Genomic DNA, 17,627 nt, shown 5'->3' on the forward strand with positions numbered 1-17,627 from the left:
CAAAAACTATTTTTTATGTTTTGAAACTGGGGTACACACCTGAGCACTGTCCCTAAGCTGCTTTTTTTTTTTTGCTCATGGTTGTGCTTTATGCCGCAGCTCCACTTCCAGCAATTTGCGCTTTCTGGCATTGACCTTGGTCCTCAGAACTCCACCTCCTGTGTAGCTCGGGTTACTGGCATTGAGTCACCAGCATTTGGCTCTGCAGTCATTTCTGCTTACGGTGTCTTGGTAGTTTTGTTGTGTTGGCGCTGGAAGCTAGTGCTTTACTTAAGATACTCCCACATCCCAGCCAGGTTTGGCCCTTTGTCAGGGGTCAATGGGAAAATGTTTAGAGTCTCACCTGTAGCTCAGGTTGACTCAGCTAACCCTCATGGCTGGCTTTTTTTTTGCCAGTCCTTAGGCTTTCTCAAGATTTGCACTCTTCCACTTGAGCCACAGTGCCACTTCTGGCTTTGTCTGTTTCTGTGGTACCAAGAAATTAAACCCAGGGATTTGTGTATGCCAGGCAAGCACTCTACCACTAGGCCACACTCCTGGTCCCTTAAGCTTATTTTTTTCTTTTTTTGTCTGCCATGGGGCTTGAACTCTGGACCAGGGCACTATCCCTGAGCTCTTCAGCTCAAGGCTTCCGCTCTACTCCTTGAGCCACAGCCCCACTTCCCATTTTCTAGAGGTTAACTGGAGATAAGTCTTACATTCTTTAGTGCCTGGGCTGGCTTTGAACCATGATCTTCAGATCTCAACCTCCTGAGGATTACAGAATTACAGGTGTAAGCCACTGTGCTAGGCCCTTAAGCTTAGTCTTGATGTAAAAATGGGACTGGGGTCATGGTTCAGTTCACAAAGTGTTTCTAACACCCTCAAAGCACTCAGTAAAATCAGTACTGTACCACCAAGAAAGGGTGGGAGGGGCTTATACCATCCTAGCTCCTCGGATTGAAGTCTGAGGATCCAGGTTTGGAGCCAGTCCCTAGAAGTGGCCTCCTAATGGGTTCCTTACTGAAGTTCGTTGCCAGACACCCTCCAAAATAGGGTTTTAACAATGGTGACAACCTGCCAAGGCAACCAATCTTTCACTGCATAGCAGATGCCACAGAAAAGCTTTGGCAGCCAGACTAGCCTCACATTCTGCCTTGAACTTGTGTTTACTGGGGCTTGAACTCCACCTGGGTGCCGTGCCTTGGCTTTTCATTCAGGGCTGGCACTGGCCGCTTTCCCACAGCCCTACTTCTGGCTTTCTTCAGTGGTTATTTGGAGACAATAGCTTCACAGACTTTTCTGTGCTGGCTGGCTTCAAAATTTGATCCTCAGATCTCAGCCTTTGTGCGGCTGGGGTTTACAGATGTGAGCCACCAGCATCCAGCTTGACACATTTCTCAGAAGCTCAATTTCAGCCATTTACAGCCTTTGATATGACAGAAAAAATATCTGGGGAAAATTACAAACACCTGAAAAGATAGTAATTATTGTTAAAATTTGATAATTATGTCCTACTGTTGTTTCTGAATTAACAAATACAAATTCAATTAGTTTTAAGAATCCACTTTTTTTTTTTTTGCGGGGAGGGAGGTGGTGTTCACAGGGCTTGAACTCAGCCTAGGTGCTGTCCCTGAGCTCTTCAGCTCAAGACTACCACCCTACCCCAGGGCTAGAGCATAGCTCCAGGCTACTGCTCTACCCTTGAACCAAGTCCCACTTCCCGTTTTCTAGAGGTTAAATAGGTAAGAGTCTCAGATGCTATTGTGCCAGGGCTGGCTTTAAACCTTAATCCTCAGATCTCAGCATCCGGAGTAGCTGGATTACAGGCATAAGCCACCGTGCCTGGGGAATGCACTTGATTCTTCTCTCTCTTTTTTTTTTTTTTTTTGCCAGTTCTGGGCTTGAGCTCAGGGCCTGAGCACTGTCCTTGGACTTTCTCAAGGCTAGAGCTCTACCACTTGAGCCTCAGCACCACTTCCGGCTTTTTTCTATGTATGTGGTACCGAGGAATCGAACCCAGGTCTTCGTGCATGCTAGGCAAGCACTTTAACCACTAGGCCAAAATCCCAGCCCCTTCACTTGATTTCTTACAATCATTTATATTGTACTTTGCAGAACATGAAAAATTTAATTTCACCTTGTTTAGGTCTCCTTACTGGTTTATGATTGGTTAATCACAAGCAAAAACCACAAAAGGAAATAAATTCCCTTTCTGGTGTCAAACTGTATCAGTTATTGTCTCAAATATTATTCTGAAAGGAGTCACCCAGGAGGAATGTTTACTGGTCTTGGGGCCTGGACACAGCTCTTTTGCTCAAGGCTAGTTAGTGCTCTACCACTTCATCCAGAGCTCCATTCCAGCCTTTGGGTGGTCAACTGGGCATCAGAACCTTATGAACTTTTCTGCCTCCATTAGCTCGGAGCTGATCCTCCGATCTCAGCTTCCCGATCATCTTGAATCTTAAGGATGAGAAAAGTAGGTTGATCCAGGGAGAGGGTGGGAAGGGACAGAGAGGGAGAAGGGGAGGGAAAGGTAGACGGATTAAGGAGGAGAGGGAGGGGAAAGGGGCAGGGAGAGCAGAGAGCGCCCCCAACGGTTGGAGGCGAGCAGTCCCCAATCTCAGCTGGGAGGGGGGGGGGCGCGGCCAAACCTCAGCGGAGACAGCTTCCCATTTCCCGCCCTTCGGTTCACCTGGGCTCGCGCCCTCCCCACCCGTCTACTGCCTCGAGGTCCCATCACCTGACTGCGGCCCCCGCCTTCCAGCCACTGGGCTCTCCTTCCGGGCGGAGACTCCGCCCGCGCCTGGGGTCTCCTCGCGGCCCCGTCCTCCAGCGCCAGACCTCTGCTCCCGACCCCAGCCTTCGGATCTCTTCTCCCAGGACTGGCCGTCCGTCCGGGGATCTCCCTCGTCCCCCTGCCCGGCTGCACAACCGCCTCCAGGGTCAGTCCGGGTGCGGGGGTCTGTGTGGCGTGCCCCCCCTCGGTTTTCGGGCTCCTCCTTTGGAAATGGGGGTCTCCGCAGCCCCCCTCGTGTTTTTCAGGGCCCGTTCTCCCCCCGCCCCGCCCCTTCCCCCGGGCTGCAGTGGGCTCCGTCACTCACCTGGCTTCCACCCGCAGCCCTCACCGGCGCCGTCTGCAGCCGCGGGCCGGCCTGGAGCGCGCACGCCGGGCGGTGGCGGCGACGCGGGGCCGCGCCCGCTGCGTGCGTGGTGACGTAAGTGCGCTGGCGGCGGCGGCGGCGGCGGCGGCGGCGGCGGCAGGGCTGTTTGTTCTAGCTCTCCCGCAGCCAGGGAGTCGAAGCAGTGGCGGCGGCGGCGGCGGCGGCTGCCGGCGGTGCCCGCGGGCGGGCGGGGCCCGGGAGCGCGGCGGAGCGGCGGGCGCGGCGAGCGGGCGGGCGGGCCCCGGCGCCGCGCGCGGGCAGCCCACAGAGGGGGGCGGCGGCGGCCGCGGGAGGCCGGCGGGGGCGGCGTGCGGCCTAGCACCTCAGGTAAGCGCCGGGTGCCCTTCGGGGCGGCGGGCGACCCGCGGCGGGCGCTCGGGAGCCCCGCGACGCGGCCCGCGTAACCTGCATTGCGTAACGGGGCCGGTGCGCCACCACCTACGCCATCGGCGCGGCGCGGGGGCGGGGAGGCCGGGGCGACGCGGGCTCGGGCCCGAGGGCCGCGCTGCTCGCGCCGGGCCGGGGCCGCGGGCGCGGTTGGCCTCCGGGGGGTGCTCGAGGGGCGCCCCGCCGCGGGCCCCGGCGCCCGGCTCCCCGCCCATCTTCGGGGTCGGGCGGTCGGGCCCGGGTGGGAGTGCGGGGTGGGGGGCGCGGGAGCCGCGGCGGGGCGGGCGGCCGGGGGCGGGCGGGGGGCGGGCCGAGGAGCCCGGCACTTCCTGCCGCCGCCATTTTGTCAAAGGAGGAGGAGGAGGAGGAGGAGAGGGAGAGGGAGAGAGAGAGAGGAGGAAGCGGTCGCCGCGGGTCCCGCGTGCGCCCGGCCCGGGTAAGTCCCGGGCCTGGGTGGCGGCCGCGGACGCCGCCGTCGCCCGCCGCGGGCGGCCGGGCCGCGGTCACGTGGGTCGTGCCCGGCGCGCCGCTCCTTCCGGCACTTGGGTCCTTGTGCGGGGACCGGCGAGGGCAGCGCGCCCGCGGGCCCGGGTCCTGGGCTCCCGGGCCGGCCTCCGAGCTCGCCGTGGGGGAGAGGCAGGGCCCGGTTCAGCCGGGGCGAGGGCTGTCGCGTGCGCCTCCCCGGCGGCGGCGGCGGGAAGACGGGTGACCTCGGCCCACCCGCGCCCGGCCTGGGCCGCCCCTTGCTGGGCGCTTCCTTTCTCTCTGGTCCTCCCACCTCCGTTCGCTGGCATCCTCGACACGGCCTCTGTGTGTGTGTGTGCGCGCGTGTGCATCGCGTTGTGTTCGCAGTGGGAATGTGGTGGAATTGTGATTCAGCGAAATAAAACGAGCCCCCCCACCCCTGCACACACGCGCGCGCGCGGAAAGAGCACCGCTGCCTGGGCGAGGTGCGCGGTGGACGGACGAAGCCCCCTTCGCGGTCGTGGACGCCGTGGGTGAGTCTCGTGCGGGCCGCGGGGCGGCTCGGCCTCCCCGCCACCCGAGACCGCGCGGTTTCTGTCTTTTTTTTTTTTCCTTTTCAAGTGTTACTTTCTCCTGCTTGATCGGCTTGGTGCATTCTGCAGACTGGGTCTTTCCTTCACCCGTGCAGGTGTCGTGCACGGGTCGAGACGTCTCGGCTTGCCTGGGAGAGGGGTCTACCCTTCCTCGGTGGCGCCATGTACCTCGTTAGTCCGCGGTGCTCCAGGCTGTGGGGCTCGTTGGCAGGTTTGGTTGGTTTGGTTTTGTTTATGACGAGTGAAGCTGTCAAGTTTCCTTAATTGTTAGTCCTTGAAATTCTGTAGACTTCGGAAGTTGCAGCAAAGTCGCGCTTTATAAGGACTGACGAATGTGTCTTTGGCTTAAGTCATTTGGAATGGCTCGTGGATGACCTTGCCAATAGTTCAGTAGGTTTTCTTTTGGGGAAATTTAGATAAGAGATCACCTTTCTACCAAGGCATTGTAGGTAACAACTCACTTTCCCTCCAAAACCTTCAGCTAGCTCGAAGAGAAACTTCTGAAATTGTTTCCTGGGTCTCGTCAAAATGTAGGCTCTTCTGCTGTTATTTACTGTAACTCTTTACATAGATAAGGCCTTCTTGGCCTGAGGGCCAGGTTCTCTAACCTTTGAGGTCGGGTGGGTTTGGTTGGTCTTCCCTGGAGGAAGGGGCCCCCAGGTATGGAGGATGCATTCTACATATGCAAATAGATGAAGATAAGGAACGTGCCTACTGGTGAAAGTTAGAATGCAAAATGACTAAAAAGAGTTTGTTCTGTGGTGTTTATGTCTTGCTTCAAGGGCAGCACGGTAAAAAAATAATAAGCTAAAAATTGTCAGGGAATTTTGGGCCGCTTAGTAAAATTTCGACTAATTATTGGATTGTTGAAGGGAATTTAGACTTTGTTTCCAAAAGTTACCGTTTTTGAGCCAGTTTTTGTGATCTTTGTACAAAATTGCACTTTTGCTTTTGAAGGTGGGGAGAAGGTAGTGTTTTTTTTTTCCAGTTACGAAATTCAGGTTTTTAAAGGACTTAAGATGTATGGATTTTGGAGAGTGGAGCGCTTTTTTTGTTTGTTTGTTTTGGGTTTTTTTGTTTGTTTGTTTTTCTGCCTTCACCAGCCACCAGTAATCATCTGCCCAGATGATGTGTTGTAAAATACTTTGAGCTCTGGTTTTGAGCGATTTTGTAAGCTGATCACATTGGTTGCAGATTGTGCCTATAATGGGTTCCAGCATTTAGGAGGTGAAAGCAGGAGTATCCAGAGTGTGAATCCATCTTGAGCTACGTAGTGTGACCCTCCCAACTCAAGAAAGAAAAGCTTGTCATTGGAAATGGCAATTAATATTTCATAATCTTTGAATTTTAGCATTTGGGAACTATACACTTTGAAGGTGAATATTTGGAGAATTACTTGCTATTTAATACAGAAGTCACATTTCTGAAAATATTTCCTTAAGCTACAGGTTTCACAAGGACATGATTTTATTTGGTGTTGGTACCTTTCTTATTCTCTTGCATCCTTGGCATCTTAGGGTCTATGAGTAAAATGAAGAAGTAATTGAACAAGAATTTGGTATGCTCACAATACCAAATGTAAATTATTCATTTAAAAAAGATGTTACTAAAATATTAGCTTCTCAGGCTGAGATCTGAGGATTGAGACTTAGAGCCAACCTGAACAGTCAAATGCTAGAAACTTTTTTGTTGTGGTTGAACTCTGGGGCTGGGCCCTGTCTCTGAGCCCTTCAGCTCAAAGCTAGTACTCTACCACTTAAGCCACAGCGTTACTTCCTTTTCTGGTAGTTCATTGGAGAAGAGTCATAGACTTTCCTGCTCTTGGTGGCTTTGAACCGAGGTCCTCAGGTCTCAGTCTCCTGAGTAGCTGGGATTACTGCGTGTGCCATTGGCTGGCAGCTGGAAACTTATTTCCAATTATTCGGCAAAAAAAACCTGGAACAAGTTCGAGGACACCTCCAGAGGGAAAATGAAGCTCTCAGTGGACACAGTTGGATAGCGACTTCTAAGAATGGGGAGGTTTAACTGAGTTAAGATAGCCTTGATGTTTCCTAGGAATTGTATGAACTTACCGAACTTATTATAGGCCAGACTGCCTGGCGTATGGTTGCTTCTATGCACTATCTAGTGTTTTTGTTTTGCTTTTTTCCCACTTGGCAGTTTGCAATGTGGTAAGAAGGTTTGGGCTGTGATTCAACTCTGACCTGCAAAAAGTATTTTAAGAGGAAGATGAAGGATCTGATAAACACAGTAGTGTTTCTTAATGCAGATCTTCTGTTGTCAGTAAGAACTTGATCACTTTTTTTTTCTTTTTTTTTTTTTGCCAGTCCTGGGCTTGAGCTCAGGGCCTGAGCACTGTCCTTGGACTTTCTCAAGGCTAGAGCTCTACCACTTGAGCCTCAGCACCGTACTGGCTTTTTTCTATGTATGTGGTACCCAGGAATCCAACCCAGGTCTTCGTGCATGCTAGGCAAGCACTCTACCAGTAGGCCAAACTCCTGGCCCCACACTTTCATTTTTTTGCTCCAGTTTTGTATCTTGGGGTGTCATGCTTCATAGCTGGTGCCCTTCTTGAGCCATCCCTCCAGCCCAGCATTTTGCTTTGGAGTTGGAGTCTAGCCAGCTTTTCTGCCAGCATCAATTTCAAATCACCATCCTCCGGATTTCTGCATTCTGAATAACTAGGATTTTACAGGCAGGAACCAGAAGTGTTCCCTTTAGAAATCAAAAAAGAAAGCTAACATTTTAAATCATGTGATTTCATGTGTGCATGATTAGCCAGTCTCTATAATTTGTTTCTAAACTCAGTATGTAAGTGAGAAGGCAAAGATAATTGGTACAGAAATTTTATTTTTGTATGTGTGTAATCTTACTGATATTCACATGTACGTCCTTTGTTTGTTGAATATAAAGTATGTGATTTGAGGATTGCATTATTGTAGATGCTAGCAGATCTTTTCCTATTTTTAGTAATAACTTAGAGATAATTCATGCATGACCAATTATCAAGTTTTAGCATGTTTATAGAATTGTGTGTCCAGTCAACCAATTTTAGGATATTTCCCCTTTCAGTATAGATAGATAGATAGATAGATAGATAGATATAGATATGTATATTTCTATATCTATAGATATACATATCTATATATATAGGGCTTGGGCACTGCCCTTGAGCTTTCTCAAGGCTAGCACTCTACCACTTCAGCCACAGCACCGCTTCTGGCTTTTTCTATGTATGTGATACCGAGGATTCGAACCTAGGGCTTTGTGTATGCTAGGCAAGCGCTCTACCACCAGGCCACATCCCCAGCCCTTCAGGAATTCTTGTTATCTATTATCAGTTATTCTTTGCTTTACCTTCAAACTCAAAATCTTTGGAAACCACTACATTAGATTCTTTGTCCATATAGTAATATGTAGCCTTTGCTGTCAGTTTGTGTCTGTTTATTTTGTTCATGTGTCTTGAACTCAGGTCCTGGGCGGTGTCCCTGAGCTCCTCAGCTCAAGGCTCTCTGCCTCTTCTGGTTTTCTGGTGGTTAACAGGAGGTAAGAGTCTCACAGACTTTCTCAAGCCAGGCTGGCCTTGAACCATGTTCCTCACATCTCTGCCTCCTGAGTTCTGGGATTACAGGTGTGAGCCACTCTGCCCCTGGCTCTTCCTACTGCTTTTACAGAAGACCCCAAAAGAAAAATTTTGGCATGTAGGATAACTAAATGAGGAAATAGAAGTCTAAAGCGGCAGTGCATACCTGTAGTTGGTGTACAGTGGGGGATCAGTAGTGGAATTGGAACGGGAGAGCCTCACACCAGGCAGGCCCCAGTCTGCATGCTTTGATCTTCATTTTCTTCCTTAAGATTGCTAGTACATTACAGACCGTCTGGAAAGTGTACTAAACTTGAACTGCTGTTACTGTAAAGGGTGATTTTTAAAAGACACTTCATTTTACTTATTCTGTCTAAGCAGACTGCCAACATCTTGTTAAAATTGCATCCTCATGTCTTAACATAAGTCCAAAGATGTATTCCATTCTGAAGAAATGAAGTGTGAGCCTGGTGTCTGTAAGAGCACAGCATCTGTCTGCGCGAATGAGTGTGTGCATGTGTGTGCGTGCGTGCATGTTGTGGTGTTGAGAGAACCCAGGATCTCATGCATGCTAAGAAGTGCTTCCTCCCCCAAGCCACTGACCTGGCTGTTTTTGACCTTGTGGTGAATAGGCGTAGCATTTGTTTGTCTGTCTTGTAGAAATGAGATTGTTAGACTGGTATGATCGTGGAGCCATTCCACCAGCCATTGGAAATTAAATTGTAAATTTTTTGGAGGGAGGGACGCGAGGACTAAGAGGAGCAGCATACTGTGATTTGAAGTTAGCCTGTAGATTACTAAGCCAGCTCTACCATTTGAGCCATGGCTCTACCTCTTCCACTATTTTATGGATAGTGTATTGTGTTTTTTCCTGGGACCTGGCCTCAGATCAATATAAATCATACTTCCTGAATAGCTGGGTTCACCTTGTTGCTCATGAGCCCTGTACCTATCTGGCCCTTCCCTCCTTTAAACAAAAGTAATGTGGTACTTTGTGAGGGTTTTGGAAAATAAGTACACAATGTTAGAATGTTGCCAAAGTTATTTTTCTCTTCAGGGGAAGCTGATACTGGGGTTTGAATTCAGGATCTCAAGAGCTTACTAAGTGGGCAGGTACTCTTATCACTTAAATCAGGCTCCTAGTCTCATTAAATCCTAATTAATCTCAGGAGGCCAAAAACTCCAAGATGGAGGTTAGAGGCCAGCTCTGCCAGAAACATTCAGTAGTCTCTAACTCAAAAATAACCAGCACAGGTGTGTAATGTGGTGTGGAGGCCCAGATCTATGGCTCATACCTGTAATCCTTAACTACTCAAAAGGCTGGAAACTGAACAGTTGGTCATGTGGTTCAAAGCCAGCCCAGGCAAGAAAGTTCATGAGACTCTTAGCTCCAAGCAGATAGAAGTGGAGCTGTGGTTCAAGTGGAAGAGTACTAGCCTTGAGTACAAAAGCCTAGGGACAACATCCAGGCCTTGACTGCAAGTCCCAGGCTTGGTGTGCACATATAGGTAGGTAGGTAAGTAGGAGGGTAAGGTAAGTAGATAGGAGGGCAGGGTAAGTAGGTAGATAGCACAAGACAGGGCTAAACATGCGGTTCAAGTGGTAAGTGCCACTCTAGTAAGTGCAAGGCTCTCATTCAAATCCTAGCACTGCCAAAAAGAAACATTACATTGTGTGCGTGCATGCCTGTGCGCTAGTCCTGGGGCTTGAACTTGGGGCCTGGGAGCTGTCCTTGCACTTGTGCCCTCAAAGCTAGTGCTCTACCCCAGCTCCACTTGCAGCTTTTTTTTTTCTTTTCTTTTTTAATAGTTAATTGAGGATCAAGAGTTTTTTCTTCCTGACTTGGCCTTAACGCTCCATCCTTAGATCTCATCCTTTTGAGTAAGCTAAGGACAGCACAGGTCAGTAGCTCAGTAGTTCAGTGGAGGAGGCATTTCCCAGCACGCATGGCCTCCACATCACACTACAACACGCTACGAACATTTCTAACTAAGCGCCCAGCTATCACGTACATGTACCATAGTTTTTTAAATTTATTTTTATTATTATTTTTGCTAGTCTTGGGGTCTGGACTCAGGGCCTGGGCACTGTCCCTGAGCTTTTGCTCAAGGCTAGTGCTCTGCCACTTGAGCCACAGTACAATTTCCAGCTTTTCTTCTATATATGTGGTACCGAGGAATGGAACCCAGGGCTTTGTGCACGCTAGGTGGCGAGCACTGTACCACTGCCTTATACTCCCAGGCCCCATAATTTTTGTTTTTGGACACAGTTTTGATAATTTCTCATCTAGGAATTGGATTCCAAGATGAACGGGTATGCATTTTTTTTTTTTTTTGCCAATCCTGGGCTTGAGTTCAGGGCCTGAGCACTGTTCTTGGGCTTTTCTCAAGGTTAGCACTCTGCCACTTGAGCCACAGCACCACTTCCAGCCTTTTTCTATGTATTTGGTACCGAGGAATCGAATCTGGGTCTTCGTGCATGCTAGGCACTCTACCTCTAGGCCAACTCCCGGCCCCCACGGGTATGCATTTTTGAAAGCTTGATAACAAATTTGAACTTTGATTTCTTCAGTCTGAGTTTGACAATGTCTTGTTTAACACTTCCTCCACAGAATGTCTTGAATGTACACTGAGGGCTTTCTGAGTAGCAAAAGTGTTTCTGGCATTTGAACTTTGTCCTCTTTCTACTCTCCTGTGCCTAGTTGGACTTTGTTTCCTGAAATTAAGTCTTCTGATCCTGGGCTACCAACCCAAGTCTTGGAGGCTGTGGGAAGGGTGGCCACAGGGCCTGGGCAGCCTCGGGGCTTCCAATCCCATCTCATTCCTGGTGTCCTGTTCTCAGGACTCTGACAGGAGGGTTCTGCACAGCCCCATCTGGATTCCTGGCCCTGTTGCCCTTCGTGTGACCTGTGGTCTCCCTCCCTGAGCTTCCTTTGTACCTGTGGTAGCTGGGGGGGGGGTGTCCCCACGGGCACACAGCTTGCCCTCTCAGGTCCTCTTTTGGTCCTCATTGTCTACCGTGAAGACTAGAAGTGGGAAGAATATGGATGAGAGAGCAGAGCCTCTGGCAGCGGAGGATGTGTCCCCACTGGTGCTGGGGTTGGTTTCCAGGCTTGTTTCCAAGTGCCACCCAGGCCTCCCAGGTGCCTCACAAGGCACCAGTAGAGGAGGTGGATAAAGTGAGATTGCTTTCCTTTTATCTGATGAGATTAAATGCGGTGATAATACAATAGTGGTCGTCCATTAGACATTTGCTGAAGTTTGTGGAAAATGATCCAATATGGGGAAAACCAGTGATTGGCTCTACAGAAACCTGGTTTTTTGAACCAAAATATAGAGAACCAGGTGAATGAATACTTTCTAGAGCACCAGCAAAGCCTCCTTTGGCTCCTGCTTGAATTCTGTCATTATCTTGACTAGGTAAAAGTTTTTGGAAGGGTTTGGGAGGTAAACGGGGCTGTTGTTGGAGTTCCAGAATGGGAGGCTGGGGCTCTGCTGTTAGGTTTTGGGCCTTTTGACCTGACCATTGGTGCCAGTTACTGCTATTAAGGGATCCAGTTCCTGGAGGGATGGCTTTTGCATGAATGCAGTACAGTAGGAGTATGTATTTCTTCTAGAGATTGCTTAGATAATATGAGTGTTATCTAAACTACATATTAAGAAAGCTCGAATCAAATTTGCCATATCCATCACATGAGTAAATATCACGAGTGTAAATACCTTTAAAATACCTTTAAAAAAAAGTTAATCTTAGGTGTTTTGTGATCATTCCCTTGAAGAGATGTGTTAGCCTGTTCTGCCCATTGGAGGATATCTCTGGGACTTTGGGCTGTTGAGGATTGGCTGGGCCTGGGTAGAGCTGAGGAGTTCGTTGTCAGGGTTTATGTCCAACCCCTCCCTGTTCTGTCTTGTGTAAAATGGGATCAAGATCCCTAAGTTTTAGGGATAACAAAGGTGCCTGGAGGGTGGGGACCAGAGTGCTTGCCTGCCAAAGGACTGGGTGGGAGGGTCCCTGACCAGGCCTTTCCTGCTTAACAGAGGCTCCCCTCCTCCTCTTGGTCTCAGCTCAAGGTTGGAATTCCTTATTTCTAGCTCCTGTTCCATCAAGAGACATGGGCCCAGAGTAGAGCCAGTGCCAGGGGAAAGGTGTTGTTGGGTTTGTCTTATGCAACTTCCAGCAACACCAGTGAGTAATTCCTGTGGCCTTGAGTCTGACTAATGTCCCCAGTTGTCCTGCCTCATGTAATAACGCCTACACACCTTTGGGTGATTGACCTTTGAGGTTGTGTGGTTTTGAGTAAAAGAACAGGAAGAGGGTGAGTTAAATTTGAAGACTTTAACTTGAAACATTTTCCCTAGAGTTAGAGGAAACACATGTTGTGGGGGTATATTGTTATCAGGGAGGATAAAACAAAGGAATGATGGCTTGGGGCTTAGGGCTGCCAACACAGTGATGATACCAGACTGCTGTGGACAGACCTCATCTGCCGTGTGGCCTTGAGCCTGCCAGAACCCTCCCAGCCGCAGGTCTTTATGCAAAGCGGGGTTAATAGCTTGAGTTTTGGAGAACTTCTAAGTCTGTGGGTTACCCCCTACTCCCCACCCCTCATCCTCATCCTGATGCCTGAATTAAAGGCCTAGGAGCTGTTCCTGAGCTCTTGCTCAAGGCCAGCACTCTGCCCCCTTTGAGCCAAAGAGCCAGTTCAGGTTTTCATGTGGAGTTGAGTCTCTTTTGAACTTCCTGGACTTTTCTGCCCAGACTGGCTTTGAAATGCAATCCTCAGATCTCAGCCTCCAGAGTAGCTAGGATTTATGGACATGAGCCACTAATACCCCTCAAGTCTATGGAGTTTTATGAGAAAAAAGGTAATTTTTGTATGTGTTTTAGGAACCGTGTGTTGTAAAATTCAGTGGGTTACAGTCACTGCTTAGAGAAAAAAAAAAGTCAGGATGCCATACATTCCAAGACTAGGTTTTTGCTTTAAGCTTACCTAATGGCTGCATGATTAAATATGTTTCTTACTGAGGGGCCAGAGAAGTATACATAACATTGTTTTGATGTTCCATGGTAGTTGTTCTTTGTTTTGTTTTGTTTTTTGCCAGTGCAGGGCTTGAGCTCAGGGTCTGAGCCATATCCTTGGACTTTCTCAAGGCTAGAGCTCTACCACCTGAGCCTCAGCACCACTTCTGGCTTTTTTCTTTGTATGTGGTACCAAGGAATCGAACCCGGATCTTCATGCATGCTAGGCAAGCACTCTACCACTAGGCCAAACTCTTTGTTTTGTTTTTTAAAAAATCTGCCAGTAGGAAGAGGAATGAAAGACATGGCCTATTTTCTGTCAGGCACCAGAGGTGTTCTGTGGGTCCTCTTGGGGGGGAAGCGGGTTGAATCTTCTGGGAGCTGGGAGTAGGTCTGCCCAAGGAAAAAAGCCAGGTAAAATGTTTGAATAAATGCTACATACACTACACTCTAACCAGTTGGGCATTAGTGTGTGGGGTTGGTGCAGCTAGCTGTAGCTGTCTTCTATAATAGCTTGCAAAAGCTACAGTTGTAAGCTTGCTGTAAAGTCTACTGCCTGACATTCCTCTAGTATGACAAAAGCCCCACTTGGATTTCCATAATCAAAACCAGCATCAAGTTGTATTTTCGTAGTTATTTTTCTATGGTTTTCAGTTTTGGGAATAATCAGTCTTAAAGAAGCCTCAACACTGAGAGAAGTCCACATCTCCCTTAGGCAGTACCTTCAGGGAGACACGAGAGCCCCTTGAGACTATGAAGAAGGCTGTGGACCCTCCCCTGGAGAGTGCAAGCACAGTGATGGGATTCCTCTGTTTTACACCTAGGATGGGAAGTGTGTGATGTGAATTAAGTCTCTTGATGATGTTGAAGACTTCCATATGAGTGTATTTCTCTAGGTTCGAATTAAGGGAGTAACCTGGGGTAGGTACTTTGAGCCTGTTCTGAAATGGCCAAGCTAAAATCCATTTACATCTGTCCTTATAAAACTCCCACCAGAGCTTTTTTTATTTCTCCTTTCAGTGCTGATACTACGACTTGAACTCAGGGCCTGGCACTCTTCACTGGGCTTTTTACTCACAACAGGCACTCTACTATTTAAATCACATCGCCTATTTTAGCTTTTGTGCTAGTTAGAAGTAAGTATCTCTCAATTTTTATTTTATTTTATTCTTTTGCCAGTCCTGGGCTTAAACTCAGGAACTGGGCACTGCCCTTGGACTTTCTCAAGGTTAGAGCTCTACCACTTGAGCCTCAGCACCACTTCCGGCTTTTTTTTTCCCCTATGTATGTGGTACCAAGGAATCGAACACGGGTCTTCGTGCATGCTAGGCAAGCACTTTAACCACTAGGCCAAACTCCAGGCCCCATGTATCTCTCAAATTTGTTTGCCTGTTTTGGCTTTTAACCCCTGTCCTCAGCCCTGTTTCCTGAGCTGCAATGATTACAGGCAGAAGCCCCATGTGAGTGACCACTCTGCAAGTGACCCGTGTGTCACCAGCCTCTTAAACCTGCCCCAGGCCCATGGGCCCCTCACTTTTCCAGAGATGAGGATTTTCAGACTTGGTCACGATTGGTGCATTGCAACAGCTGTTTTTCAAAACCAGCTGTCCCCAGGATTTGGATCTGGGTGGGGCCTCTGCTAGTCTGGTCATATCCGTGGTGATGGTGGTAGATGTGAGTAGACTCCAAAGCTAAGGTTTATGGCAGCCTAGGGCTGCTCTCCACTACAGGACCCAATGAAAGTGGAAAGCAGGTTCCTCAACGTAGCATGCTTACAGCCCAGAATCGCCACACACTGCACCAGGTGGCTCCCAGATGCCACTCTACCCTCACTCCCTGTGTGGTGGGAGGAGGAGGAACACAATACCATCAATTGAATAATTCATACTTCTGTTGGAGCTACTGAGTCAGGGTGGAACATCATATTGCTAAGAATAGTGCTTTTTTTTTACACACTTATATGCCACTCCTACTCTTTAGGGTTTGAAGATGAAATGCACATACATTTCGTGTATCCTTTTACCATTGTTGTTGGCTTTCATCGATTCCATTTTTCTCCTTTGTTGACTTGAAATCTTACTGTACAGACACGACTTATTAGTTAATCTGAGCAGATTCCCCTTTCTGTTTTGAAATTAAGAGAAATAGGGTAACGTGCATGATTGAGGTGGTGCTGTTTGTGTAGGTTTCTTTTTTTCTAAAAAGCTGCTAGGCTATAAGAATGTGAGGCAGGGGGCAGCCACTCCTTGTTTCCCTTCTGACACTTGAGCTGATGGGTTTGCTGCCTGGAAACAATACCGCCTTTTTTTTTTTTTTCCGGCCAGTCCTGGGGCTTGAACTTGGGGCTCAAGGCTAGCACTCTGCCACTGGAGCCATAGCACTACTTCTGTGTATATGGTACTGAGGAATTGAACCCAGGGCCTCATGCATGCTAGGACAGCGCTCTACCACCACACTCCTGGCCCCAACAGGTCCTGGTTAATCTGTTTCTCAAGATGATGGCTCACGGATGGGTCTCTGGTTCCAGGAGAGCAGTCTGAATTACGGTGTGGTGTGGACTCTCTATTGGGAGGGCCGTTTGAGTGGTACCACACACTGCCTGCAGCCTGCCTGTCCCTGTGTCTTCCCACAGGACATCGCCATGGCTTTTTGCTCTGCTCACTGGGGTGTGTGTGTGTGTGTGTGTGTGTAAAACCTGGGTACCCAGGCTGGTCTGTAGCACCTTGTCTTTCCAAGCCCCACTCACTTCACTTCCCTGGCCACCGTGCATAGCCCTATTACTCTGGAAGATTCAGGCCTTTTAGAACAACGGCCAGCTCCCTTGTGAGTGGGCTTCCTTCGGAATTTCAGAACTACCTTTTCCAGTCCAATGCCTGACTTCTCCCTTGGTGTTACTTAGTATCTGTTTGAAAAGGCAGAACCATGCCAGACATGAGGCATTGTGATTTCTGGGTCAAACCTTGCAGTGTGGGGGGACTGTGCCCTGAGTCCTGGTCCTCTCCTAACCACTGTGGCCTGTGTCCTGGGGCCGTGAGCACAGTCACTGATGGCCCTGTCCTGGTGGATATTTGAGTAATGACTGGTCTGATTCTGTAGTTGTGGTTTACTATGTAGTAGTTCTCTTTGTGTATACTGGTATTGTTGGGACTTGAACTCAGGGCCTCCAGCTTTCACTTAGATTCTTCACTTAACACTGACGTTGTGCCTCTTGAGCCACAGCTCTACTTCCAACATCTTGCTGGTTAATTGGAGATGTGTCCCAAGGGCTTTTCTGCCTGGGCTGCTTCAGACCTGGATCTCCAGGCCTCAGCCTCCTCAGCAACAAGGTTTGCAGGCGTGCACTGCCAGCATCAGGCTGCTGTGTCATTCTAAAGAAGACAACTTGAGGAACTGATAGTGCAGTCTGTACATCCTGGCAAGAAAGGCTGCCACCTGTGCCATTCAGGCCATGGGCAAGTCTGTTAGTCACAGAGCTGGCTAGCAGCACCTGGCTCTAGAGAACACAAGCTTTGGACAGCCATTTCTTATGTTGTGGGTGGAGGGAGTCCATCTACCACCCAGCAGAGAGGACCTTCCAGCTCTGCCTAGGGGAAATGAGTTCTCCTGCAGGCTGCTCTGTCTGTCTCTAACAGCTCTGGCTGGCAGATGTTTTCGTGCAGGCATCTGTTAGGTATAATAGTGCCACCCCGCCTGGGGCTGGTGAAGACAATGTGAATGGAATTTCACCTCATCTTGAAAAGCTTCCACTAGGACACCACCGGCCTCCATGGTTTGGCTCTCTTCCATGTGTTTTCTGTTGACACTCTCCTGAAAGTCTGCGAGGACAGGCTTGGGGGGCCCAGTGACTGGAGCCAGGGTCCTGGCTGGCCTCCGGGGGAGAAGAGCCTTTCCATGGTGAAACATGCCTTTGGAGGTCCAGTTAGGCACCAGCTATTCAAGATAGCTGCGGTTCAGTTAGCAGGTGTGTCCAGAGGGATTTTAGAAACTTTTTTTTTTCCAGTTATGGGGCGTGGACTCTGGGCCAGGGCATTGTCCTTGAGTTCTTCATCTCAGGACTACTGCCCCACCCTTTGAGCCACAGCACCACTTCCGGTTTTCTGGTGGGTAATTGGAGATGAGTCTCACCTTCTTAAGTGCCAGGCTGGCTTTGAACTTTGATCCTCAGCTCTCAGCCTCCTGAGTAGCAAGAATTACAGGCGTGAGCCACCACGCCTAGCAGAAACTTTTATTTGATATTATAAAATGAAAAATGCTCCCATTCAGGAAGAGTTTGTTTCTTTTGTGTTAGAAAATAGTTGAGGAAACAAAAGAAGCTAAGTGCAAAGCTTGACTACTAAGTTAATTGAAAAGCTCATAATCAAGATGGAGTAGACTTGCTACTATGTAATTCCTCTGCTTCAGTGCTCCCGCTCCCATCCTGTGGGCTCCTGCACTCTG

At 49.1% G+C, this 17,627-nt stretch overlaps 1 protein-coding gene across 4 annotated transcripts in view; it reads left to right on the forward strand.

The window, feature by feature from the left end:
- The first annotated feature begins 3,376 nt into the window (after positions 1–3,376).
- Brd4 (bromodomain containing 4) overlaps positions 3,377–17,627 on the forward strand; it is a 66,938-nt gene continuing 52,687 nt past the window's right edge. Inside the window, exon 1 of one of the 4 annotated variants that reach the window (XM_090335705.1) lies at positions 3,377–3,470. The gene's annotated coding sequence lies outside the window, so the exon portion shown is untranslated. Of the gene's footprint in view, positions 3,471–3,944; positions 3,967–4,402; positions 4,529–17,627 lie in introns of those variants that run through there. The other 3 variants (XM_090335732.1, XM_090335722.1, XM_090335714.1) reach the window with 3 other exon arrangements.

The sequence above is a fragment of the Megascapheus bottae genome, chromosome 1 (genome assembly GCF_031878675.1).
Source record: "Megascapheus bottae isolate mThoBot1 chromosome 1, mThoBot2.hap1, whole genome shotgun sequence".
NCBI classification, from domain to species: Eukaryota; Metazoa; Chordata; class Mammalia; order Rodentia; family Geomyidae; genus Megascapheus; species Megascapheus bottae.